We start from the raw sequence: 27,281 nt of genomic DNA on the forward strand, positions 1-27,281 counted from the left end.
GAAAGATATACTCATAAACATGATTTCGTTATGCATAGAATATGAATGTAGAGCTATTTAAAAAAATCACTAAGGTAATACTTTATTGTTTTTTAAGGGAAATTGAAAAAAGAGAATCAATTTATTTTCATAACTCTAATGATTTTTTTTCTCTATTCATTTTAGAGTGGGACCCTGTAAAACTTCAAGAATATCATGGAGCTGTAGAAGAACTAAAAAAAAAAAAATGATCAAAAGAGAAACACTTTTTTATAAGAGTAATTGTTTACAATCTATTTTGAAGCCTAAATTCAACTTGATTAGCAATTTCTCAAGATGCAAAATGACTTTTCGGGTGGATTTGGCCAAATTGAAATGGAAGATATAGTAATAAATGATTTATAAATTTAAACAAATATTTACCAATTTATACTGAGTTAAAGTCAACTTAATAATACTTTAGCAAAGAACTATGGTTAACTGGATCCCCTGATTAACTGTTTAGATTTTTTTCTGATGAGTGGTCTGATAAAAACCTCAAATACATTCTTCCTGAGGGAAGAAATTCCTCTACCAGGTCTAATACTCCCAGGTGTGTTATTTTGCTCAATTACTATCTAGCAAATAAAACATTGAATAAATATTGTATAAGTATGTGCCGTATTTATTTATATTTTTTCCTCCAAAAAATGCCTGCAGTGTACCAATGAACAGTGAATGATACAGATACATCAGTGAACCAGACCAATACTGTCCACGTCCAAAGGGAGCTCACATTCTAGAGAAAGTTTTAAAAGTAAATACAACAAAGACATTAACTTAAATTTTAAACAAATGTCAGAGTATTTTAAGTGCTGAGAGCTACCACAGACAGCCTGCTTTGGTAAGCTATAGAGCTGTAGGCAGTGGGCCCTATGTTACTTTAAGTGACCAGAGGAGGCAACTCTAGAGAGGTGATATTTAATATTTAAGCAGTCACTGAACGAAAGAAAAAAGTTGCTGAAGGAGGGAAGGCAGGGAAAAGATTTACACAGGATAATGAAGAACAATAAATAGTGGCAGGACAAAGACCCCTACCCTTGACAGAGTCTCAACTATGAATATATTTCCTTCATGTGACACACATTTGGCAGCCAAACAATCCACTCGGTCTTTTAGATATTAATTATAAGGTAAGGTTCATTCAAGAATCTAGGGAAGACTTCAGCGTGAGAATAAGTCAACCTAGTGTTTTGTTTCATTGAGAAGCTATTGCTGTATCCTCTATAAATCAGCTAATCTAAATGGTTTGGTTCTACCAATGGCTCTCAAACTTCAGCACCTATTAGAGTCACTTGGAAACTCCACCCCAGAGTTTTGTTTGTTTGTTTTTAAAATCTTATTTATTTATTTATTTATTTATTTATTTATTTATTTGAGAGACAGAGAGCAAGAGAGAAAGGGAGAGAGAGAGAGAACAAGCAGGGGAGAGGGAGAAGCAGGCCTCCCACCAAGGTTACATGACAGGGAGCCGGATGTGGGGCTGGATCCCAGGACTCTGAGATCATGACCTGAGCAGACCTGCTTAACTGATTAATGTACTGAGCCATCCAGGCACCCCCACCCCAGTGTTTTATGATTCATTAGGTTCGAAGTGGGTGCACTTTTAAACAAGCAATGCTAATGTTGCTATTTGGAAAAAAATCTGTTAATTAGATAATTTGATATACTGTCTTTAGCATTTTCTCAAAGTGCTCTTTTTTCAAATATGAAGGGTTTTTGGAGATACATTGCTGGATTTATTAATTCATGCTTCCTCAGAAAAGGATACAGATGTCTTTCATCTTTCAAAACCTGGGTTTATATTAATCATTTTTATGTCTCCTTTTATATAAAAAATTACATGAACTGATTATATATGATTATATATATATGTATAATATATAACATTATACTATATATGCTTTGTATAATATATAACATCTTATATTATAAATATATAAAATATATTTTGAAAGATACTAAACATGTATAAGTATGTTACATATTACATATGTGACAATTATATATATTTATATACATATACATTTAATTACATGCATAATGTATTATAATCATAATGTATTACCTATTACATATAATGTATGTAAGTATAATATACTTATATATCTCATTTATGTAAGTATATATTCCAAATTGTGAGAAGGGCATTTAAATAAAACACCTAAGTTTTAATATTTTGTGATAGATCTAAAGGCACATAATCATATAATGCTTGTAAGAAGTTATTTATTAAACCATGATCTAAATAATAGTTGCCCAGTTCCAAACTTTGTAGGCTTACCCTCAAAGAGGTACTTTTTTTAATTGCTGAAAAAAGTTTATAATTTTGTCAAGGGAGTGACATAACTTGAACCTAAAATTAGAGAGTGTATCTTTTTCAATGGTTTATTTATTTATTTTTTTATTTTTTTTAAAGATTTTTATTTATTTATTCATGATAGTCACAGAGAGAGAGAGAGAGGCAGAGACACAGGCAGAGGGAGAAGCAGGCTCCATGCAGGGAGCCCGACGTGGGATTCGATCCTGGGTCTCCAGGATCGTGCCCCGGGCCAAAGGCAGGCACTAAACCGCTGCGCCACCCAGGGATCCCTTTTTCAATGGTTTAAAGTGCTAAATCTATAAACTCATATGCATGTATCATAGACTAACATGTGGACTACTAAGAGAATAAACTGGACTTGGAATAACCAAGAAAACGGACTCAATTGTGATATTTTACATACCATATAAACTCTTTTTAAATCACGAAGTATTTCATGTTAGATGACTGTGAGTAATTACATATTTAAAGAGTGCAATTCTAGTTTTTCTTGTCTTTTTAACAATTTGTAAATATACAAATAAAAACCCATGATCTATTCTGACCTAATTTACTTTCTTTAGTTTGGTCCTCTTAAATTTGGCCAAAAAAATAGATATAATGTGAAAGAGCTATAGTAAATTTGTGTCATTTTCTGAAATCAGTTTTTAACACTAATTTTAAGAAAATGTATTAATTGTTCACTATTATTAATTACCAGAAATGTGTAAGTCTTGTAGATGAATGTAAGAAAAACCCTGACCTCAAGGGCTCAAAGATTACATTAAGCAAGATAAACTATAAATGAATGCATTTCATTGAAGGACTTTAAAATATTTTGGGGGCAAAAATGCAACTGTGCAGTAGGTTATTTAGCATAATTGCTCTACCCTATTTATCACTATTCTTTAACATAAGTAATCTAACTTATTTTGAATATGTTTTCTCTTCCCCTAGGTTTTCAGACCATGTCAAGCTATGCAGAGCCTAAAACTGTGAACGACTTTCCAGGAAGTTTCTTCAGCTATTAGGCACTTTTTATTGCCTTAATCTGTAAACCCTGATTAAGTTTATAATTTCAATTTACCTTCTAACATTTCAGTTGGACAAAACACTTTGCCATCCTATCTGATTATTCTTTCTGTCACACAACAACCAAAAGTAGAGGACAACTTATTGAGAGTATTGCTACAGTAAGACTAATATTAATAAAAATTAACCAGACAACTAACTAATTAATTAATTAATTAATTAATATTTAAAACCCCCATTATTGTTAATGAATATAATGAATTATTTTCTTGTCTTGAGAGCTCTATCTGAAATTCTCCTACTCCCTCTGCCTGTGTCTCTGCATCTCATGAATAAATAAATAAAATAAATGAAATTCTTCTCCTAGTTTTTCTGTTATATTTTATAAGAAAAATAGAATAATATATTACACTTATATTGTGTATATCCAAAAAGTATAATTTTGTGTATGTAAAAAATATAAATGTTGATCTGAGATCTCTCATTTCCACTCTTCACATTATTGGTTTGTATTATAATGATACATGATCACTATGATCATCTCTACTGATTTTTGGTGAAAACCCAAAGAGAATGAGAAATAATTCTGAGAAGTGGTGGTAAGAAGCACTTTAAGTAAAGGATGTCAACTCTGGACAGTTAAGTACCACACTGTGAGTAATAAACATATAGGTATGAATACAAATACTCAGTGTCTCTTCATCCTGGGCACAGGATAAGATTGCAGTTTCAGGTCTCCTTTAAAATCAGTGTAGCCATGTGGCTTACTTTGACTTCTGCATGTGCATGGTTATGCTGGTCCATCAGCCTGGGATCCTAGTAAACGATGATGATTCAAATCCCCATCCCCCAATCCCACTCCTGCAGCTTATTGGGATGAGCAAGCTCATGAACTAAAAAATATTTTTATGCAAAGCTATCAAGATCATAGAGTTATTAGTTGGTTTATTTGCTTGTTTTCCAGTCATGTAATCTAGTACATCATAAGCAACATAGAGTATCTTGACTTCGGTGTAACTTGAGAAGGCAATAAGGAACTGGTTGTATATAAATTGGAAACTTATAGGTGCAGTCTTTGTTTTCCTTCCTGAAGATAAAATTCACCTCAGTTGCAACTAGACCAAGCATTCATTAAATTTTGGAAAAACAAAGCAATGGAATGCTGAATTAAAAACATGCTGTCGGGTATGATTATCATAATGAGAGCATTTTACCTAAAGGATCTAAGAATTCCATCCAGATTCATTATGTTTACATTAAGTAAGAATACTGCTGCATCTAACTGAAGGCTCCATTCTACCTGAAGCCTTCACAGTACATAAATATCTTCCCATCATAACCTTTGGAAGTCTTTAAATGAAATAGGCACAATCATTAGAGCTTAATGTAACTCAGCCCCTTTAGAAGCAGCACTATTTTGTAGAACACACAAATGGGCTATAAACAGTTCAGCCAGAACATTACTTTGAAAATGTTTTTGTTGGCTCTAAGAAGCTTCTATTAGTTGATTAAGTTGTATGTTTGCCTGCTAAAAATTCTGACTTGCAGGCATCTATTATTATGTATGTCTATGTAATGCTTACTTTTCTACAACAATATTTATTATAATTTTATCTGTACCCATCTCATGTAAAAGGTTGGAAAACAAGAATGACATCAACAAATTCCATTTAAATAATGATTACATCATTGCCATATTGCTATAGGCCTTTCTTATTAGTATTTAAATTCTATGTGAATACATAAATGTACTCAGGTATTTAAAATATATTAACTACCATAATTTCTTTTAAATTACACATAGATATATATCCAGTTCCTGAAAAATACAGAATCCACCACTGTTGATAATTCAATACCGGAGGAAAATCAGTATTAAAAACATTGACAAGGGCAGCCTGGGTAACTCAGCAGTTTAGCGCTGCCTTCAGCCCAGGGCGTGATCCTGGAGACCCGGGATCGAGTCCCATGTCCACGCTCCCTGCATGGAGCCTGCTTCTCCCTCTGCCTGTGTCTCTGCCTCTCTCTCTCTCTCTGCGTGTCTCTCATGAGTAAATAAATAAAATCTTAAAAAAATAAAAAAAAATAAAAACCTTGACAAAATCAGAAGATGCAGCTGCTGAAAAGATTCACCCTTAACTACTAATTTACAATAAATAAAGTTGCTTCTCTAAGTCGTAAGAGGCTATTATTATATTATTTTTCACAATATTATATTTGTTGGCTTGTAATTTTAATTCTTTCAATATTAATTAAATTTGTGTACACAACACAATATTAAACCAAAATATATTACCCAAGCACTAATCTATGGCAAATTCAGCATAAGAATCATAAATTGATTTGCCAATTTTTAGTAGCAATAACTTTCTAATTGCATCTGTAAGATCATACTGATCCTTAAAAATGCCACTAATAATCAATACTAGCTCCCCATAATTCTATTATGTATAACTGATACATATAAAAATGGTTTTTTGAACGTTCTTTCTTTTTTTGCATCTCACAGAGATGCTGTTTTCCATTTGGCCAGTAAAAGGGAAATGTTCCTAATGGCCTGGATGACTGTAGCTCTGAAGCTAGTGTTTCTAAGGCAGCTGAATGCTAAGCAGTTGGCAGGGTAAAGAATCCACTTTCTTTAGTCCTCCTGCCCCTTGATACAAAACAACTTAAAAAAAAAAATTAACAGTAGCGAGTTTTTAAAGCTTGTGCAGTATTTTTGGATGAGGCTATGGATTTAGCACAATGAACCTAAGCAAATAAAATACCGAAAGAAAAAGACCAATGAAAAATATGACTTATGTACAATAGGTACATGTAATTTTTTATTCTTAGATTCCATTTACTTATCCATGAGAGACACAAAGAGAGAGGCAGAGACACAGGCAGAGGGAGAAGCAGGCTCCCTCTGGAAAGCATGATGTGGAACCCGATCCCAGGACCCCAGGATTATAACCTGAGCCAAAGGCAGATGCCCAACCACTGAGCCACCCAGTTGCCCCTACATGCAGGATTTTAGGAAGCACAATTAATGAGGGTAGTATTTTGAAAGAGCTGACAACGCATAGTAGATTAGAAAAGTCAAATCAGCAGGATTGAAACTAAATATTACCCCGACCCCTATAAAGCCACAAGGATTAATCATAGGTATAGCTGCTTCTCTGTATCATCGAATTAAATAAAATGGAGGTGGGGTTATAGAAAATTTTGTAAAGAATGGTTGGTTGCTTATAATATATATTTCTAATTATTTTTAAAAATGCTAAATTTTCAGGGCTATGAAATAACTGAAAATTAATTTTATCTTATATAGCTTTAAGCTATTTTCTGCAATTTAATAGATAGGGTTGTATTAATTTTTTTTAAAGATTTTATTTATTTATTTGAGAGAAAGAGAGAGCATGAGCAGGGGCATAAGGGAGAAACAGGCTTCCCCTTGTCCTGGGAGCCAGATGGGGGCCTTGATCCCAGGACCTCAATTCCTGAACCCTGGGATCATGACCTGAGCAAAGGCAGATGCTTAACTGACTGAGCCACCCAGGCACCCGGTTTTATTAAAATTTTAAGGGAAATGCCACAAATTCAATTACTATAGTAAACACCATTATTCTCAAAGGTAACTCATTTTATAGAAATATAAGGCTACTACATGCTGTGCTTACACAGATATATACATAATATAGTAATTTATTATTTACATCTAAATTAAGCTACTCTTTTGAGCATATTTTTTTCTGATATAAAACATATACATACATGCTGTCAATGAAGAACTTTTAAGTTGAAGAAAAGGAATTAAGTAAAAGAAAAAGCTTTTCTAAATTTTGGGACTATAGTTGTAATAGTAACATCTGTTACAACTTATCACAATTCTTTATCAATCACATTAGAGAGATTTGGTAATTATTAAGCAATGTAGACAAGTCAAGGGCAGATACAACTGAGCTAAAATAAAATACACTGACCCTCTCTGAAACAAGAAATAAACAAATATGAATGTCCCTATTACTTGTATTTATAATTTAAAAGGTGTTTATCTTGACTAATTAGTGAAAATGTTTGCATTTCACACATTAATTAATATTTTAGGGAGGCAATGTTTTAATTTTTCAAAAGAGAAGAGATTTAGGAGTCAGATGAAGTTTCAAATCCCACCCTCTCCAATTCAATTCACAAATTTCTAAGTCCTGTGAATTTTGGCAAATTCTTAACTTTATTGACATAAAGTCATTTCACATAGGAGCATACATTTAATAGTACTAACTCTGTAGAGCTTTAAAGAAGCAGAATGTAACACTTAACCAAAATGGTACAGGGGACATAGTTTACCTCTTAAGCAAATTTTGGCATGTGTGTGCTTGTGAGGTCATGAATTTTTATCCTAGGATGTCAATTTTTTAAATATATATAAACCTTGATCAAGGTAATAAGTCTTACTGGAATTAATCAGTAAAATTAACAAAATAATTTATAAATGAAGCCATACTCAAAGAATTTATTTTAAATTTTAAGGGATAGTAAAACGCCTAAGTGGCTCAGTTGGTTAAGTGCCTGATTTGATTGCAGCTCAGGTCATGATCTCAGGTTTGTGAGATGGAGCCTGGAGTCAGGCTCTGTGCTCAGTGCAGAGTCTGCTTGAGATTCTCTTTCTCCCTCTCCCTTTGCTCTTCCCCTTTCTCAGTTACTTTTTCTAAGTAACTCGAGGTAAAAATGTAAAATCAAAGGTCATTCTCTTTTAGAGTAAGTGCAATTTTTAGAGACAGTGAATATAAATTGTTAATCTATTTAATGAAATTTTTCCATAATAAAAATTAGTTTTAAATAGTAACTCAATTTAATAGAATATATATTTTTCCTGAAAAAAAATTAAAATGCCTTAAAGAAAACTCTTCTTAAAATGTTATGATTTTTCTTACATAGTTAAGGGAACTAAACTTGCTATTAATTTTATGTCTCATGCATCAACATGTAGAAGAGAGTCTGGATATGGCCTTTTATGACAAATTTTCACAACAAAACTGCACACTCTTAAATTTACACGGTGTAAATTATTATTCCCCAAATTAAAACCTTTCAGCCTGAATCAGGCTTGAGTTGTCTGTCAAATATCATTTTATACAAAACAAAAAAAAAACAAAAACAAAAACAACTTGTGAAACATAAACTGGCAATGTCACATTTCTCTGGATATTACCCTTAGAATTTATGGATTACAAAATGAAACCTATTATCTAACAAGCACTTAGTCTTTCTGTCTTTTAAGCCTGATATTTATATAAAATAAATTTGTTAACTATCACCCACTATACAGACTTCAAAGACACCAACATTAATCACACAGGGATTTACCACGCCATATCCAATCCTCAACTAGGGTTATATATACTTATAGTTGAATATTCTTTCCTTCCTAGAAATTAGTGTATTTATGGAGTTACTTGATTAATAGCTCCCTCTTTCTTTATGCAATAGGCTCAACATAGATGCTTTATTTTTATGGACATGTATTCTTAAGACTCAGATAGATGACCCATAGTAATCACTCAATAAATCCATACTGAATCAACAAATGAGTAATGTTCTCTTTGAACTAAAATGAAATGACTATATAAGTAAGATAGAGGTGGGGTTTGTGGCTTGCAAGCATACACCATGCCTACAATTCACAGAAAACCAAATCTACTGTAACAATGTGTTCCTCAGTCATGCTTTTTGAATATTCAAACGACTGAGGGAAGGTAGGAGTTAACTGCTCTTGCTAAATGGAGAATCATTAATGACTATGGAACAACTTACTTCTGCTAAATCTAATATATACAAATGTTGAATGGTGTCCCAGTGGCTCAGTGGGTTAAGTGTCATGATCCCAGGGTCCTGGGATAGAGCTCCCAGTCAGAGTCCCTGCTCAATGGGAGGTCTGCTTCTCCCTCTCCTTCTGTGTGTGTGCAGTCTCTCTCTCACTCTCTCTTGGTCTCTTGCTGTCTTTCTCAAATAAATAAATTAAATCTTAAAAAAAATAAATATTGAGAAGAGTGTTACGATTGTCTGTGAGTGCAATAAAATATATAGTGGCAGTGTTCATAGCCTCAGTTAGTTAATGCACTTTGAGGAGAGTTGTCCTGCTATTTCCACTATGAGAAGATGTTTAATTTTTCACATCTGTGTCACTGATACGGTAAGGGAAGAAGACTGATTTATACAAATTCAATTCCCATCTCACCAGGGAATAAATAAATACAGAATGTATAAGTTGATTACCTTCCTCTTAACACCACTAAATATATATATATATATATATATATATATATATATATATATATACCCATTAACAGGCAATAAGTTTAAAGTTAAAGTTTGGCAGGCAAAAAGCAAAATTTTCATACTAGTGACAATTTAATTTTTTTATTTTTTCAAAACTATTTATCTTATTTTTTTATAATTGTATTTTTTCTTGGTGTTCAATTTTCCAACATATAGAATGACACCCAGTGCTCATCCCATCAAGTGTCCCCCTCAGTGCCTATCACCCAGTCACCCCCAACCCCGCCCACCTCCCCTTCCACCAACCTTCGTTCGTTTCCCAGAGTTAGGAGTCTCTCATGTTCTGTTTCCCTTTCTGATATTTCCCACTCATTTTTCCTCCTTTCCCCTTATTCCCTTTCACTATTTTTTATATTCCCCATATGAATGAGACCATATAATGTTTGTCCTTCTCTGATTGACTTATTTCACTCAGCATAATACCCTCCAGTTCCATCCACGTTGAAGCAAATGGTGGGTATTTGTCATTTCTAATGGCTGAGGAATATTCCAACAATTTAAAATTTTGACTGGCAAAGAACCTTTACCTTAATACAACATTTGGAAGGATAATCTTGTGTTTAAAGCAAATACTCTGTGAGGTTTAAGCTATTGCACTGTGAAGTACATGCTCTTCTCACCTTCTTTCAGTGAGTGAGCGAACTTTGGTGGTAGTTATTCCCCCAACCTAACAAAAGGCTGAATCCAAGGGGATCTGACTCCAAAATCGATGCCGTTAACTTCTTTGTAGATTAACACCAACTGGAATTGAAAAGTGGATATTAACAGTAATGTATGATCTGTGTGTGTTTGTGTGTGTGTATGTGCGCGTGTGTATGAGCGTGGGGAGTCTGTGGAGAGTATATGATGAAAGAAGGAAATAGAGATAAAAATATAGAAAGGAGGGGTAGGGGAAAAGTCAGTAGGAGTTTAGCAATCATATGGGGAATAATGTGAAAAATATTATTATAATGTTAACATAAATTAATATAAATATAATGGAAGGAACATGTCGATTATAGATTAATCCTGTATTATCCTAGCAGTTATCTGAGAAACAGAGAGCTTAAATATCTGCTTGGTAGAAGGAGCTAAAGAAACCTAGGGAGTAATTCATATTTCTTGGAAGAGGATGGTAGACTTGTAAGAACTGAGTAGTTAGAGAGTTTTATGATCAATTCCTTTTTCAGGAGACACAGTAAATAGTACATAGTCCGAACTCCATATTCAAGAGCATAGAGAATGAAAGCCTCAGAGAGAGAAACACAGATGGTAAGAGGAGAAATACATTCTTAGAGGGAATCATCAAGCAGTGTTGAGGGAACTCAAGGATGAAATTGGGAAGCTGATAGGAAAATCTGTTATATCCAACAAGCACCAAGCTGAAGGATGCCGATAAGATTTGAGCCCATGAGAAAGGTCCTGGAGATGCATAATGTTCTGTAAATCCATAGGGAAACTTGAATTCTACAGTCAAAGTTAACATCACCAAACATAAAAGTAAACAGCTCACTATAAGAAAAAGAAATCATGATTTCTACAAAGGGATATTAGACCTGATCACTTTACTGTAATTAGTTTCAATGAAAAATAAGCATATAAAAATTAATATAATCTATTGATTCTTTAAAAAAGTCTCCTTCTTAAAATTTGCTTTAAAAAAAACAGGTAGCTAAAGTGTTTCATAGTTCAAAACACGTACATTTGGAAAAAAAAATCCATCCATATAATGGAGATATCTGGAAAGAAAGATTAACCACAACAACAAAAAAAATCAATCAGGTATGCTACTTAATTAATATGCATTGTAAAGAGATAAGCTATATTCAATGAAAATGTGTTGTTGTACTTAGAAAAGGAAGAATAGTACACCTGGATACAGGGGGCAGACTTCTAAAAAAAAAAAAAAAAGGATACCCCTGAACCTCAGAAAGTTAAAACTGAGCATGCATAATATTTGGTTAAAAGAGAAGAAAGAGACTAATAAATGATGTATCTGTGATGATACTGGGAGACAGCACATTGATAAATATAGGAATCACTAAACACATCTTTAGAGGTCTTTATTACTTCATTGTTGACACTGAAAAGGAAATGGATCCATAAAATTAAAATACTGATGAACCTGAAAAAAATGTATCACATAAAGTCACTCTATGTGACAAAGGAAAATGGAAAATAAAAATATGAAATAATAATCAAAGAAGTATCCAAGGAAATTTTCCCAGAATGAAGGGAGATGGAGGAAGAGTGGGAACGGGGTCAACCTGAGAACACTATGGGGAAAAAAGAGAGGAAACAAAAGGGAGAATAAAAAGAGATTTATACTATCTTAAAGGAAGTCAAAGTATTTTCTATAGATTTTATTTATTATTTCATGAGAAACACAGAGAGAGAGAGGCAGAGACACAGGCAGAGGGATAAGCAGGCTCCATGCAAGGAGCTCGATATGGGACTCCATCCCGGAACTCTGGGATCATGCCCTGAGCCAAAGGCAGACGCTCAACTACTAAGCCACCCAGGTGTCCCAAGAAGTCAAACTATCTTCTAGATCCCACCTGAACATTATAGGATTGATAAAAACAAATGAAACTGCATATGTAAAACTGATAGTTTCCAATTTTCCAATTTCCATTGTTTGCCCAATCAAACCATCAGTTTGAGTTGTTTTGTTTTGTTTTTAGAGGGAGGGAGAGAGAGAGAGAGAGACCAGAGGCAGAGAGAGGCAGAGAGAATTTTAAGTAGCCTCCACACTCAGTGTGAAGCCCAACACAGAGCTCTATCCTATGACCCTGAGATCATGACCTGAGGTGAAATCAAGAGTTGGTCACTCAACTGATTGGGCCACCCAGGCTCCTGACTTTTCTTTTTATAGATTATTTCAAAATATCAATGACTTTAAAAAATAGTCAATATTCTGAATCACAAGTATAACGAAAATAGGAAAAGAATAAATTGCTGATGAACATCACAAATAAAGGCAAGAAATTCATGATATTTCAATATATAGTTAGCATTAAATTTATATTCATGGACACTTTAGGTCCAATAGTGATTTCTATGATGAAAGATAAGAAGAAAAATAGCGGACATTTACTGAGAAATTTTTATATGATAAATGTTAAGTGTTGTTCTCTTACTTTCATATACAACCTTAGTATAAGTGTCAACTAAAAAGTCAAATGCCATACTGACACATGAAAATTTGGGGTAGGAAGATTTAGGGAAGAACACTTGCATGAACAGAGAACTCTAATTTTCAATTGATTTGTTTTTCACCTAGTTAATCTCTGGTTACAGAGGGTCTCCACCTCCTACAGAATAAATTCAGTTGCTATACCTCAATTTGAGTAGTTGATGGTTTTGAAATGGGCAGCAGTTTCACTTCCAGGGTGAAGTGAAAGCTCTTTCCTGTAAGTCCATAGACACAGCTCAATTGTCTAAGATTGTCTCCTGTCTTTAAGATAAATGGCTGCATTGGAAAGTTGATACCTAGAAAATTGGAGCACTTTTCATCTTGGCATGAGTTAATTCATTGATTAGATATTTATTGAACATCTATCATATTCCAGAACTGTTGCTAGATACTATTGATGCACTTCTTACTCTTACTAACAGAACAAAGAGGTGAGAAATTTTCAGTACTTTGGCATAGTGCTTATTTGATCTGGGTATTCTATGTACACCTAAGGTTTAAAAAAGAAAAAAAAAAGATTAATTATATACTTCAATTTCATACAATAATAGTAATCATCTGGTATAAATCACCTGGTATTCAATAAATACAACTTGTGTAAATGAATGAAAGAATGAGTATTTGAACACAATTATTTTATTTATTTTTTTAAGATTTATTCATTTATTTGAGAGAGATAGAGAAAGCAAGCAGGGGGAGGGGAAAAGGGAGATGGGGGGGAAGCAAAATTCCAGCTGAGTGGGGAGCCCAATGCAGGGCTTGATTGCTCAACCCTGAGATCATGAACTGAGCCTGAAATTAAGAATCTGACTCTTAACCACCTGAGCCACCCAGGTGCCCTTAAGTAAAATTCTTAATATGATTAAGGTAACTGATATAACAATTTCTTATTAAAGGGTTAATTATGTGATAATGGTAAGATTCCAATTCACATGTAAAAAATAATAGAGAAATCATAGATTCTTTTTCAGTTTCCTCCAAAGGTTACATCTTACAACACTATTGTAAAACATCACAACTAGGGTGTTGGCATTGGCATGGTCAAGATATAGAACATTCCCTTCTCCACAAGGATCCTTCATGTTGCCCTCTTTTAGATGCATACACTTCCCTCTTGACCCCCAAATTCCTGTCAAACACTAACCTCTTCTTGACTTCAATAATTCTATCATTCTAACAGTGCTTTATAAATGGAATCATACAGTGTGTAACCTACTGACATTGGCTTTCTATTACTCAGAATAATGCCCTGGAGATTAATTGAAGTTGTGGCTGGTATCAAAATTTGTTTGTTTTTGTGGCTGAGTAGTATTGCATGGTATAACTGTATCAATTTGTTTCACCATTCATCTATCGAGGGACATCTAGGTTGTTTCCAGGTTTTGGCTACTACAAATAAAAATGTCATAAACATTTGTGTACAGGTTTTTGCATACCCTAAATCTTAATTTCTTTGGGATAAATGCTCAGAAGTGAAATTGCTGGATTATATGATGACTATAGCATTTTACATTATCAGGGCCAATGTCTAAGTGAAGCAGTCTCTCCATGTCCTTTCTAGCATTTGTTGTATTTTCTTTTTATTTTAGCTGTTTTGATAGATATGTAGTTACATCGCATTGGAATCAATTGATTTTAATTTGTATCTTTTTAATAGCTAATGATAGATAGAACCCATGTGTTCATGGGTTCGTATGCCATGTGTATAATCCTCCTCACTAAATATCTAGTCATATACTTTGCAAATATTCTATCTGGATTTTTAATGATTAATTTTGATACAAATAGATAAATTGGTTAGATAGAAGATAGATGATAGATAATTATCTATTTATTAAATATGTGAGCTGCAAATATGTTATTCAAATATTGGTACGTGTGTAGTTCGTATTTTCATCATTTAACAGGGTCTGTCATGTAGCAAACATTTTTAATATTGACGAGATAAAATTTATCAAATTTTCCTTATATGAATCATGCTTTTGGTGTCAAAACTAAGAACTTTTTTTTTTAAGATTTTATTTATGCATTCATGAGAGACACAGAGAGAAAGAGAGGCAGAGATACAGGCAGATGGAGAAGCAAGCTCCATGCAGGGAGCCTGATGTGGGACTCGATCCCAGGTCTCCAGGATCATGTCCTGGGCTGAAGGCGGCGCTAAACTGCTGAGCCACCTGGACTGCCCAGAACTTTTTTTCTAACCCTAGATCTCAAAGATTTTTTCCTATGTCTTATTGTTATCTTTCCTTTTCCTGACATTGTCTTGCAGAGAAGAAGTTTTTGAGCTAAATGAAGCCCAGCTTATCAATTATTGCGTTCACTAATTTTGTCTTTGGATGTTGTATCTAAAAAGTCATCACCACACCCAAGAACATCTAGGTTTTCTCCTTGTTGTCCTCTAGAAGTTTTAGAGTTTTGTGTTTAAAGTTAGGTCGTTTTGAGCTAATTTTTTTAAAGGTGTGAGGTCTCTGTCTGCATTCACTTTTTTTGCAGGTAAAAGTCAAGTTATTCCAGCACCATTTGTTGGGAAAATTATCTGTGCTCCTTTGGATTGCTTTTGCTTCTTTGTCACTGATTGAGTTTCCCTTGCCTGTCTAGCCTCTTCTCCACAACTTTCAAAGTCTTCTTAGGTTTGTTTTATATATAATATCCCGGTTTTTTAGTTGTTCTTAGTAAGAAAAATCAAGAAAAGTATATTTAGTTTAGTTTCCCAAAAGCAGAAGATACTACTATAGCAATGCTAATATTTTAAATATGCTTTCATTTATTTAATAATGCATAGTAAATATGTAACTCCATTTTGAAATATGAAACACTGCTAAGAGGGTAATAATTCTATTAAATCATAAGAAATTGCTAAACTTAACACTGGTGACTGAAAAACATTGAGTTAAAAATCTTTTTACCAATTTTATACATCTTTCTGAAGACATACAGAAAAAATAAAAAGTGTATACAATATTAAAAAATCTTTTGGAGGGGCAGCCCAGGTGGCTCATTGGTTTAGCACCGCCTTCAGTCCAGGGCCTGATCCTGGAGACCCGGGATCGAGTCCCACATCAGGCTCCCTGCATGGAGCCTGCTTCTCCCTCTGCATGTGTCTCTGCCTCTCTCTCTCTCTGTGTGTGCCTTTCATGAATAAATAAAAAAATATTAAAAAAAAAAACCTTTTGGAGTTTTTGGAAACTATATAAAAGGTTGGTGAAAAAATGAAGTCAGGTAGAGAAACCGCCCTTTTGTAATTATGTAGATAATTTAACTTAGGGGCACCTGGGTGGCTCAGTGGTTGAGCATCTGCTTTTGGCTAGGTCATGATCCCAGAGTCCTGGGATCAAGTCCTGCATTGGGCTCCCCAGAGGAAGCCTGCTTCTCCCTCTCCATCTGCCTATGTCTCTGTCTCTCTCTGTGTCTCTCATGTATAAATAAATAAAATCTTTTAAAAATGATAACTTAGTAAAAGTATAATTGGAGTAATCTGAGGGACAATTTTATGTTCATTTAAGAACAAGAATTTGTAAGAATTTATTGAAAGATCATCTGATTATAATGTTTTCTTTTTTTAATTTTTTTTTTTTTTCATTTATGATAGTCACAGAGAGAGAGAGAGAGAGAGGCAGAGACATAGGCAGAGGGAGAAGCAGGCTCCATGTAGGGAGCCCGATGCAGGACTCGATCCTGGGACTCCAGGGTCATGCCCAGGGCCAGTGCTAACCACTGAGCCACCCATGGATCCCTTAACCACAATATTTTAAAGGAAAGAAATATTTCAGATGGGATTAGGGTAGCTGTGAAGTTGAAGGTGACCATGCTTTTTATGAAGTAGATACACTGTAATCAGGTCTCCAACTATGGGATACAGGAAAAAAAAAAAGTCAATAAAGACTGAAAAGGGGGAGATAAGAAAATTGCAATCAAATATGAATAAATTAGGCTACATTGTTATGGAATTGCAAACTGACACAGAAAATAAACGAGTTTTTACTCCAAAGTCAGCAATTTATTTCATTTATTAAATTTTGACTAAAATTGTAATTAATATTCTAGCAAGTGATCTTACTCTAGTTTGAGCTTGAATAACTATTTTATCAGTTAGGTATTAGGATTCTCCTGAAAGAACTAAATCAATTAAAAGTTAGTAAAGCCAGAAGTCCAGATGGTGCTGAATCTACTCAACTAAAGTTACCTACCATGGTTTGGCTCGTATTTGAAAATCTGGCAAATCAGAAAATTGCCGGTAATTTGCCCCCATCAATGGAAGATGACTCATTTCTCCTAATTACAGAGGTAGACCCAGTAAGTATCTTCTCTTTCCCACCAGGTATTTTAAAAAGTAACTGACTCTATTAGAAATATTAACAATCAAAAGAAAATCACAGATAATTTTTTCCCATCAGTTAATAAATCAAGTAACCATTCATACAAAAGTTAGCAAATAGTCATCTAATAAAGAATACTCTGTATTAACTAAATTAATATAGAGAGCATTTAATAAAGACTTTATTGGTATAAAGAATAAAAATTAATAAAACTTGAAAAGAGGAAGAATTCTATACTCATGTATTTTTGCATTAAATTTTTTATGACCTTGAATACATCACGTATCACTTAGATTCTTAATTTTCTATGCTAGAAATTAACCATATGGGCTTAAAAAATTCAAGTGTCCTTTTATTAGATTTCTGATTTACTGCTTTAAGTTTATATTATCGTATGGAAATTTTCACATTTAAACTTCTCAAGATAAAGCATATCTCTAAATAACTAGTATATGATTCACATTATTTTAAATGGATCATTATATCATACATATATACTTTAGCAATAAAATGTTGCTCATTTGCTTGTTTCTTTTTTTGTTTTTGTTTTGAGAATAACAGATCATCTGTGAAAGCAATGACAACTACAATCAACCATAACTTTGTTTCCTCTCTGAAGACTCATAGTAATCAGGAATGTATCATTATTATCACTACTTTATAAATGATGAAAATGAGACAAAGTCAAGTTAAAATACTTGCTCTATCTGAAACAGCTTATAAATCAACAATGCCCAATCAACATTTTTTGTGATCCACAAACACTATTGATAGCATCTGAGCAGAAGTGACATAATCATAAGGGAAGTGAAAAGAAGGCTACTGTGCTGGGGCTGGAAAGGGATATCTGAATGTAAATGAGCCATTCTGAAGGTCACTGAAACATTCTGGTTCTGAAAAAAGTCTGGTCAAGGATCATGATGACAAGAATGACAAGAAAAGATAGAATTTGATAAAAAACAAAAATATACTTTTTTAGCTTTTATTTGTAATATAATCTAGTGGAAAACAGTATCACCTCTTCAAACTGATAAAATTCTTTTTGGATTACAGCCAAAGCTGGATGGAAGAGGGTGTACTATTTTAGAAAAAAATGGCTATGACCTTGGTCTAGTGGATTGAATCTGCAACATAGAGACTCCTTAGTAATCTGTCTGGATAGGTGAATTGTGTTAATTTTCTATGCTAAAGCTCATTTATCTTGGCACAGATAATCAAGATTAATATTACAACAGTTATGGTTACTGATAGACATAAGAATGAGACAAAGAAATCAGGTCAGGATAAATGGCTTCCATAAATGTTGCATCTCAAAGGCAGATGAGGTAATTCCTAAGCATAAAATACAGAAAATATTTTAGGTTATTTAAATAAAAGATACTATTGTAAATAATATATTGTCTTCACATTTATGATTGCTCAAATTTTATAGCTTCACTTAACAGTAAAAATTACACTTGGCTACTAATTTCCTAAATGATAAATCATTTCCATGAAATCATATGGCACTGAGAGCACAGATTCTTTGAATCCTTGAGTATCTACTGAGTGCAGAATACTCTGTGTCTTATATAGCACATTTTGTCACTTTACAGTTTTGTAAACCAAGCTCTGAGTAAGCTTAGTTAAATGACTGGGAAACTTAAAGAGAAATAGTTAAGTATAAGAATTAAAAATTAAAACATAATTTATATTGAAAGTTTTAGGTTTTTTGTTTGTTTTAGATGCACTGTGATGAACTGAACTTCCTATTAATAGCATGTTTAAGTACTCCTACTAATGAAAATTAGTTGAATTTAGGACAAATCTGAGTTATACCAAAGAAAATGTTTTTTCAAGTGTGGACTTTACTCATCAATAATGCCAAGCATGGCTCATTTCTAAAAAAAAAAAAAAAAAAAAAAAAGAAAGAAAAGAAAGAAAAAGAAAAAGAAAGAAAGAAAAAAAAAAGAAGCTTGTTTTTTTTTTTGTATTTAGAAATAGCCCCCCCTTCTCATATCTATGCTTTGAAATATTAACAAAAATATTAAAAATAATGAACAAGTTTTCATTTGTATGAGGATGGTGGATTATATCTATCTTGAAAACAATTAATAGACTAAAATAAATATTCTAAAATATGTTCAAGTGGCAAGAAAATTAGGATTATTCAGAATCAAAAATCTGAAAAGGCAAAAACATAGAAATGTATGAAAATAGAAATGAAAAGTATTTAGAACTTGACAACGTTGTGCTTTAGCAACTGTTGGATATGGGTAAAGTAGTTACAATCATGAAATTTATAATCTCAAATTCTTACATTGGAAACTCAAAAAGCCATAGAATTAGCTATATACCTGTAAAGAAAAAATAATGATAACAAACTAAAAGCGAGAAAGAAGAAAGAAGGGGACAAAATAGAGAAGAAAGCAATAATATAGAGAAAGAGACAATAAATAGAACGAAAAGTTACAAAGAGTTGACATAGGCGACAAGAGCAAAAATAGCTAAACTTGATTAAGTCAAAATGAAAAACTTTTTTTCATCAAAGAACACAATCATCAGAGTGAAAGAGCAACTTCTAAAATGGTTAATATCCAGCATATAAAGAATTCCTATAGCTTAACATTAAATCAGAAGGGAATTGAATAGACATTTCTCCTTAGAAGATATGCAAATGGCCAACATACATATGAAAAGATGCTTATCCTCACTAATCACTAGAAAACTGCAAATTAAATCCACAAGATAGCACCTCCTACCTATTAGGATGGTTACTCTCAGAAAAAGAAAAGGAGGAAAGAAGTAAAAAAGGAAAGAAGAAATAAAGAAAAGGGAAAATCACAAGTGTTGGTGAGGATGGGGAAGAAGTTAGAAACTTTGTGCACTGTCAGTGGAGATGTGCAGCTAACAGCCATTGTGGAAATCAAGATGGTGGTTCCTCAAAAAATTGAAAAGAGAATTACAATATGGTCCAGCAATTCTACTTTTGGGTATGCACACAGAAGAATTAAAAGGAAGATCTGAAAGGAATGTAGGTACACTCAAGTTTGCAGCAGCATTAGTTACAGTAGCCACAAGTGGAACTAAGCCAAAGGCCCATCAACAGATGACTGGAAAGCAAAATGAGGTGTGAACATACAATGGAGCATTATTTAAGCTTATAATGGAAGGAAATTTTAAAATATGCTTCAACATGAATAAACTTTGACATTATGCTAAGTGTAATAAGCCAATCTCACACACACAAAAATCCCATATACTATATGATTTTACTTATTTGAGGTACCTAAAGTAGTGACACTGATAGAGATAGAAAGCAAAATAGTGCTTCCCATGGGCTGAGGAGAGGGGACAATGGAGAGTTATCATTTAATGAATACAAAGTTTCAGTTTCACAAGGTGGTGGATAGAGTTGTACGGTGGTGATGGAATCACAAAAATATGAATGTACTTAATCCACTGAACTGCGCATTTAAGAAAGGTCAAGATGGCAAATTTTATGTCATGTGTATTTCACAACAGTTATTAAAAATCATTTTTTTAAAAGTATGATCCAGGTGCATATCTTCAGGGAAGTGGGATATATTTTTCTTACAGTTAAAAAATAATTTTAGGAGACAGTTTCAAATGATTGGCACGGCTGTTATTAAATTCATTGTTTGTGATTTTTATTTTACAAATCTTATTCTGATAGGACACTCTAAGTGGGATAAGAAAATTTTCTTGAGGATCCCTGGGAGGCTCAGTGGTTTGGCGCCTGCCTTCGGCCTGGGGCGTGATCCTGGAGTCCCGGAATCCAGTCCCACGTTGGGATCCTTGCATGGAGCCTGCTTCTCCCTCTGCCTGTATCTCTGCCTCACCCTCTCTCTGTGAATAATGAATAAAATCTTAAAAAAAAAAGATTTTTTTTTTTGCTTAAAATGGGATCTTATTGCTAAAGAATCATTTGAAGGGAAATCCATTTTCATTTTCCAGTTTTTTAATAATTCTTAGGTTGCTTCTATAAAGGTAAGTTACCCCATGTTCCTTAAAAAATTATTCCTGTGATAAGATCTATTCTCTTTATGATTCGCTAATCTGAAAATATTACTGTTAGTTAAACCTAGTTATGAATATAAAATTTAAATCTCAAAACAAATCTTTAGAATAAAAATGAGATGCACACCTGAAGTTAATCTACTGTATTTTATGTTAATGTTCTAGTATAGTGAGTGTGAAACTTTGCCCAGTGTTATAGAAGCCCCTCCAGGAGCTGCAGCTAAACGACATGGAGTAGGCAATGGAGCTGGTCTCTAGTTGTCTGTACATTTCTCATTATTTGATGCTTTTGTTTGTTGGTATTTTGGGACTGGGACTCCATTTTGTTGTTGCTGCTGCTGCTGCTGCTGTTGTTGTTGTTAAAGAAAACTACTCTTCTGACTGAATTGTTTCCTATTTATTTTTATTTTTTTCAAGTTTTTTTTCTATTTACTCATTTGTGAGAGACACAGAGAGGCAGAGACACAGGCAGAGGGAGAAGCAGGCTCCTGCGGGGAGCCCTATGTGGCACCCCAGCCCAGAACTCTGGAGTCATGCCCTGAGCTAAAGGCAGACGCTCACTCCACCGCTGAACCCCTGGCCCCCCACCCAGGGGTCTCAAATTGGTTCCTTATTTAAATTAACAGGAAGTAAAAAGCCCATAATGAAAAAGATTTATAAGGAAGAGAATGCTATATTGAACACAGAGCATTAGCAGTTGATTGCCCAGGAAATTTTTTATTGTCTTTTGACTTTTGGTGCACCAATAAAAACTCTAATGTTTCATATTCATGTTTAGGTAAAGCATACAGGCTTTCTAAAAATGTTAACTTGTGATTAAGATAGTGATTCAAAGGCTAGTCAACTAAAATGAATTCAAACACAGTGTGTATTTTCAAAGCTGATATATTTTTATATGACTAAAAATAATTACAATATAATTCTGACATGTATTATCAAGCAAAATTCATTTTTGGAAGAAATATCATAGGGTCCGTAAAATGCCTAGCACTGAGCCTTGCATTGTGTAAATTGTGTAAATGAGCTCCTCTAAATGCCAAAATTATCTGTTACTGCCATTTAAAGCAGTATCCTGAGCTTGTTATATGTAATCATCCTAACTTTTTCCCTTTCTTACTGTTTCTTCAGCCTTCTTTCCTTCCATAGCTTCTCTAACTCATTAATGGTACCATCACCGAACATCCTTCCTGAAAATATCTAAAGCCCCCACCTTCTCCCCCAGGACTACTTATCGTTCATCTTCTCTCATTATTTATCCTATGCTTTTTCCCTTTCCAGGTCATCCAAAATGCACAGGGTGAGAATAAATTAAATTAATAGATTAGCCTATTATGCACTGTTAAATAGCTATTTAAATCTTTCAACACAAACAAATAATTCAAGTCAATAAACATTGAATAAATACTGGCTAATATATGAATTCCTTATCCTTGGTGGAAGATTCCAGTTACAGGAGAGATACGGAGAGAACTACACATTCTCCATGTCCCTCACATTTCTTTATCCACTTGGTGAATGCTTTTAATGCTAGAGCTGATCTAAAATCTTTACATCTTTCACTTCAAAATCTAAGCATTTTCTTTTTTTAAAAAAGTAAATATATCATCTGAATGCATTTGCATTCACAACATGGCATAGGATTTGCATGTACTGCCTGGCGTTTCAGTTACTGATTTTTACTTAGAGAGTTTCCACTTTATATTAACAAATAAGAAAATATCATTTTGAATGAGTATTACCTCAACAAAAGCTAGAGGCATCGGATAATAACATCTTATCGGTAATGTTAAATCTTTTAAAAATCACCTTTGCTTATTCAACCGTAAAATTTTCTGAATGCTTCCATACATTTTGATATTTACCAATGAACATAAGCAAGCATTTTCTTTTATCCTGTATTTTTCTTCTTCATTCTAGGCTGGAATCTGAATTTTAGTGAGTTTCAATGAACTAAATCAATAAATGCAAAGTCATAATTTTTTTTTTTTGGTTTGAAAAGGTGGCACACTTATTTTAATGATGATAATCAGGGAAGGCTTCATGGAAGACATAGGATTTAAACTTTGCCTTGGAAAAAAAAAAAACTTTGCCTTGGAAACTGACAAGGATTTTCATATGTGAGAAATGAGAGAAAAGTATTCAAGGCTAGGAGAAAGACCTGAGAAGAGACATGGATAAACCAAAGTGCATTGAATATTGATGGAACAAAGGTTAATCCTAGGTGACTGAAAGGCAGACTGTGAGGAGGTATATAATGAAATCTGAAACTAGTTTACAAAAAACAACTGTCAGCAAAGTGTGATGATTAGGAGTGTGAGATTTAGAACCAAAAATAATAGGAATAAAATAGAAATAATGATTTGTTTGGGGGGGGTGGTTCAAAGCATAATGTTAATAATGACATCATTAGGTTTACCTGGGTGGTCCAGTCAGTTAAGGGTCTGCCTTCTGCTGGGGTCATGATCCCTGGGTCCTAGGATGAAGCCCTTGTCTCCCTGCTCAGTGGGGAGTCTGCTTCTCCCTCTGCTTCTATTCCTTCCTCCCACTCTAGCTCTCTCAACCTTTCTCAAATAAATAAGAAAAATCTTAAAAAAAAAAAAAACCCTCAGTCTTTAAATAATGATATCATCACAGGTCTAGAAAACGGTATTAACCAAATGCCACAATTAATTTTACTACTGCCTTGAATAGATAAAATATTGTTTTATCCTGTAAGAAAGCTTAAATTGTCCTACCTTTATAAAAAAAAAAAAGAAAAAACCCATCTTATGCAAAAAAAAAAGTTGATCTATTAGGTAAAATAAGAACACTAAAAGCCAGTGACACTGAATATGTAGGTAGAAAAAGGGCTAAAGGAAGAGCTAGAGATATAGAGAAGCTGGAACTCAAGAGAGGGAAGGAAAGAATTAAATCTATTTCCACAGATCCAAAACTGGTTATAGAGATTGAAAACGGAAGGCCTGAGGAAAACAGTTGGTATAGCACCTGCCTTCCACTCAGGTCATGATCCAGGAGTCCTGGGATCAAGCCTTGCATCAAGCTCTGTGTTCAGCAGGGTTATCTGCTTTTCCCTCAGTCCCTCCCCTCTGTGCACCACTGTATGCTCTCTCTCTCTCCTTCTTTCTCTCTCAAATAAATACATAAATCTAAAAAAAAAAAAAGATTGAAAACTGTAGAACTCATAAGTATGGTATCAGTTGAATGAACAATCGTATGTGCCTAGAGGCCATGTTGATCATATTTCCTGACAGAAATTCAGGCATATGGTCTCTTAATTGGACAGAATATTTAAAATCAAGACTGTCCAGAAAAATCCAGGATGTATGTTAATTATGTCTAAGGTCACTTCGTAGATGAAAACACTTAATAGTGGAAGCAGTTTTATGTTTAAGTAACTAACCACATTAGAAGTGGTGCCAAAACTTAATAGAAAATTATGATCTTTTATAAATTGTGTTATTGCGAATTTGAATATAATAGTCCAAAGAATTCCTGCATAGTTGAAAATGAGCTATAATTTAGAGATATCATAAAAGGAAATGCTTATGTATTTCAAAAAGCTAAAATAAATCTTGAAATGGCTTAAAAACAAACACGAAGAGAAGTAAAAATATAGAATTTATAATAGTAGATATATACATACTCCAGAGGTGTTTGGGGGGCGGGAAATGTTTCTCAGTGATATCCCAATTATATCTACTATACCACAGAGTCTGGAAATGAATAGAGCAGGCTTTCCTATGTGTTCAAAATGCCTTAGTTGTGGGTCCACTCATAGCATAAGTTGCCATTATGTCTCCAAATAGGAAATGAAATAGACCTTAAAATGTGTTTTCAATATTCTCAGGCTTTCCTCTGAAAGGATTTTTTCAGAAGTAACAGAGAGCTTTCAAATGTGAGAGGTACAAAGGTTTAAAAGCAGAGCAAGATAAAATTTCTTAAATGAAAGCTCTGAAATACTGACCTCAAATCTTAAATTAAATCTCATTTTGTATCATCAGATAATAAAAGATAGCTAAGGATATGGGTGATATTTTGTGAGAAATGTCACATTGTGTGTGATGGATTATTTCTTTCATAGTCTCTAACATTTAATTGGAAATCTTTGCCAACTTGTAGATATAATAACCTATCCTTGGAATATTCGGCTTATTCCTTGAATAAGATTGGCATTCTATTTAATTTGAATTAAAACTTTCATTTCAAATTCACCAATATATTCTTGGAGTAATTACTATTGTTATCAACTAAAAGCTTTGTATTGTATGAGGATTTTTAATTTGCAAATTACTTTTAATGTATATATTGTCAGGGTTAAGATGGGGGGGACATAGATTATAAGTAATTTGCAGCAATTTGAAAAAAAAAAGTACAAATATAATTGGTTAGACCTATTTGAGTGCAGTGTAATTAAATCTGTTGGATAAATTTGTTATCTAGGCAATTAAGTACAGAAGATGGGTACTTCTAGAGGTTTTTTTGTTTTTGTTTTTTGAGTCTTCCTCAACAGAGGCTGTTGAGATGCTTTATATATCAGAGCAACAAATTTGGTAATGTCTTACACCTATGCATTTATATCAAGTCAGTAGGTAAGATGAACATAAGAGCAAAAGGTAATACAAATGAATCAGGAGAATGAAACAAAAGCAGAAGTCAGGCTTGGGGCCTGGTGAAGAGGGCAACATGAGAGTAATAATAGTGGTAAAACAACAATAGGAACAATTTTTATTAAGTAGGGAAGGCTCTCTATGTAGGGAGAACTACAAAGAAAAACTCTGCCAAATATGTAATATATTCAAATAGTAACCATGTATAAAATATTCTTATTTGGTTTGACATGTGCAACTTTCTTAGTCTTACAATAACATCCTCAATAATATTATTGAGACCTAAATATGTTCCAAGCACTCTGATTAGTCCCATGTTCTATTTTATTCTCATAAAATGATTCAGGTAGATTGACCTCTTCCTATTTGACAATGAGAAAACTGCGATTTAAGGAAGTAAATAACACAGACCCACACAAAGGCAGGAATCTAGTCCAGATTCAATTGACCTTCATGCCCTCTTAATGTTTGAGTTTTGTTCCTTGGTTATGCAGATACTTTGGAAATTAAATATATAAAATACTAGGGGCTCCTGGCTAGCTCCATTGGAAGAGCGTGAGACTCTTGATCTCAGGGCTGTGAGTTTGAGTCCCACAATAGGTGTAGAGATTATAAACAAACAAACAAACAAACAAACAAATAAATAAATAAATAAATACTTTTCAACTCATATTATCAAATTCAGAAAAAATATAGATAAATACCTAAAATTCTTGGTTACCTTTTACTCTGTCACACGCAATTTTATGACATTTTGATATTTAAAAAGAATATTTTAAACCTTGATTTCATCAGGGATCAAACTGCATCAAAAAGTATACTTTTTAATGGAGAATAAAATGGCTTGGAAATGCATGCACAAAAGTATGCTGTGGAAATGTAGAGAAAGATAATTAATGGTAACTGAGGAAGTTAAATCTTAAGAAAGTAGGTTGTATTTCAATGTGTTAAAGGATTGTTAACATTTCAGGAAATAAAAAAAATGGGAAAAGAGAATAAAGTTAAAAATAAAGAATTTATAAAATTTAACATTCAAAAAACAAATAATCCAATTAAAAATGGGCAAAAGACATGAATAGACATTTTTCTGAAGAAGACATACAGATGGCAAATAGACAATGAAAAGAAGCTCAACATCACTCCTTATCAGGGCAATATAAATCGAAACTATAATGAGATATCACCTGAAATCTGTCAGGATGGCTAAAATCAACCACACAAGAAACAACAGGGATTGGTGAGGATGTGGAGAAAGGAGAATATTCCTGCACTCCTGGTGGGAATGCAGAAATTAATAAACCACTATGGACAACACTATGGAGGTTCCTCATAAAGTTAAAAATAGAACTTCCCTATGACCCAGCTATTTCACTACTAGATCTTTACCCATATCTGGTATTAGATATTACGATATCTAGTATTAGAATACAAAAAAATGCTAATTCAAAGGACTACATGCACACCAATATTCATAGCAGCATTATCAACAA

At 33.4% G+C, this 27,281-nt stretch overlaps 1 protein-coding gene across 2 annotated transcripts in view; it reads right to left on the minus strand.

Annotated features, from left to right (window-relative positions):
- Window positions 1-27,281, minus strand: part of BRINP3 (BMP/retinoic acid inducible neural specific 3) — a 354,638-nt gene that overhangs the window by 188,856 nt on the left and 138,501 nt on the right. The gene's annotated exons all lie outside the window — the stretch shown is intronic.

Source organism: Nyctereutes procyonoides, unplaced genomic scaffold (genome assembly GCF_905146905.1).
Source record: "Nyctereutes procyonoides isolate TBG_1078 unplaced genomic scaffold, NYPRO_anot_genome, whole genome shotgun sequence".
NCBI classification, from domain to species: Eukaryota; Metazoa; Chordata; class Mammalia; order Carnivora; family Canidae; genus Nyctereutes; species Nyctereutes procyonoides.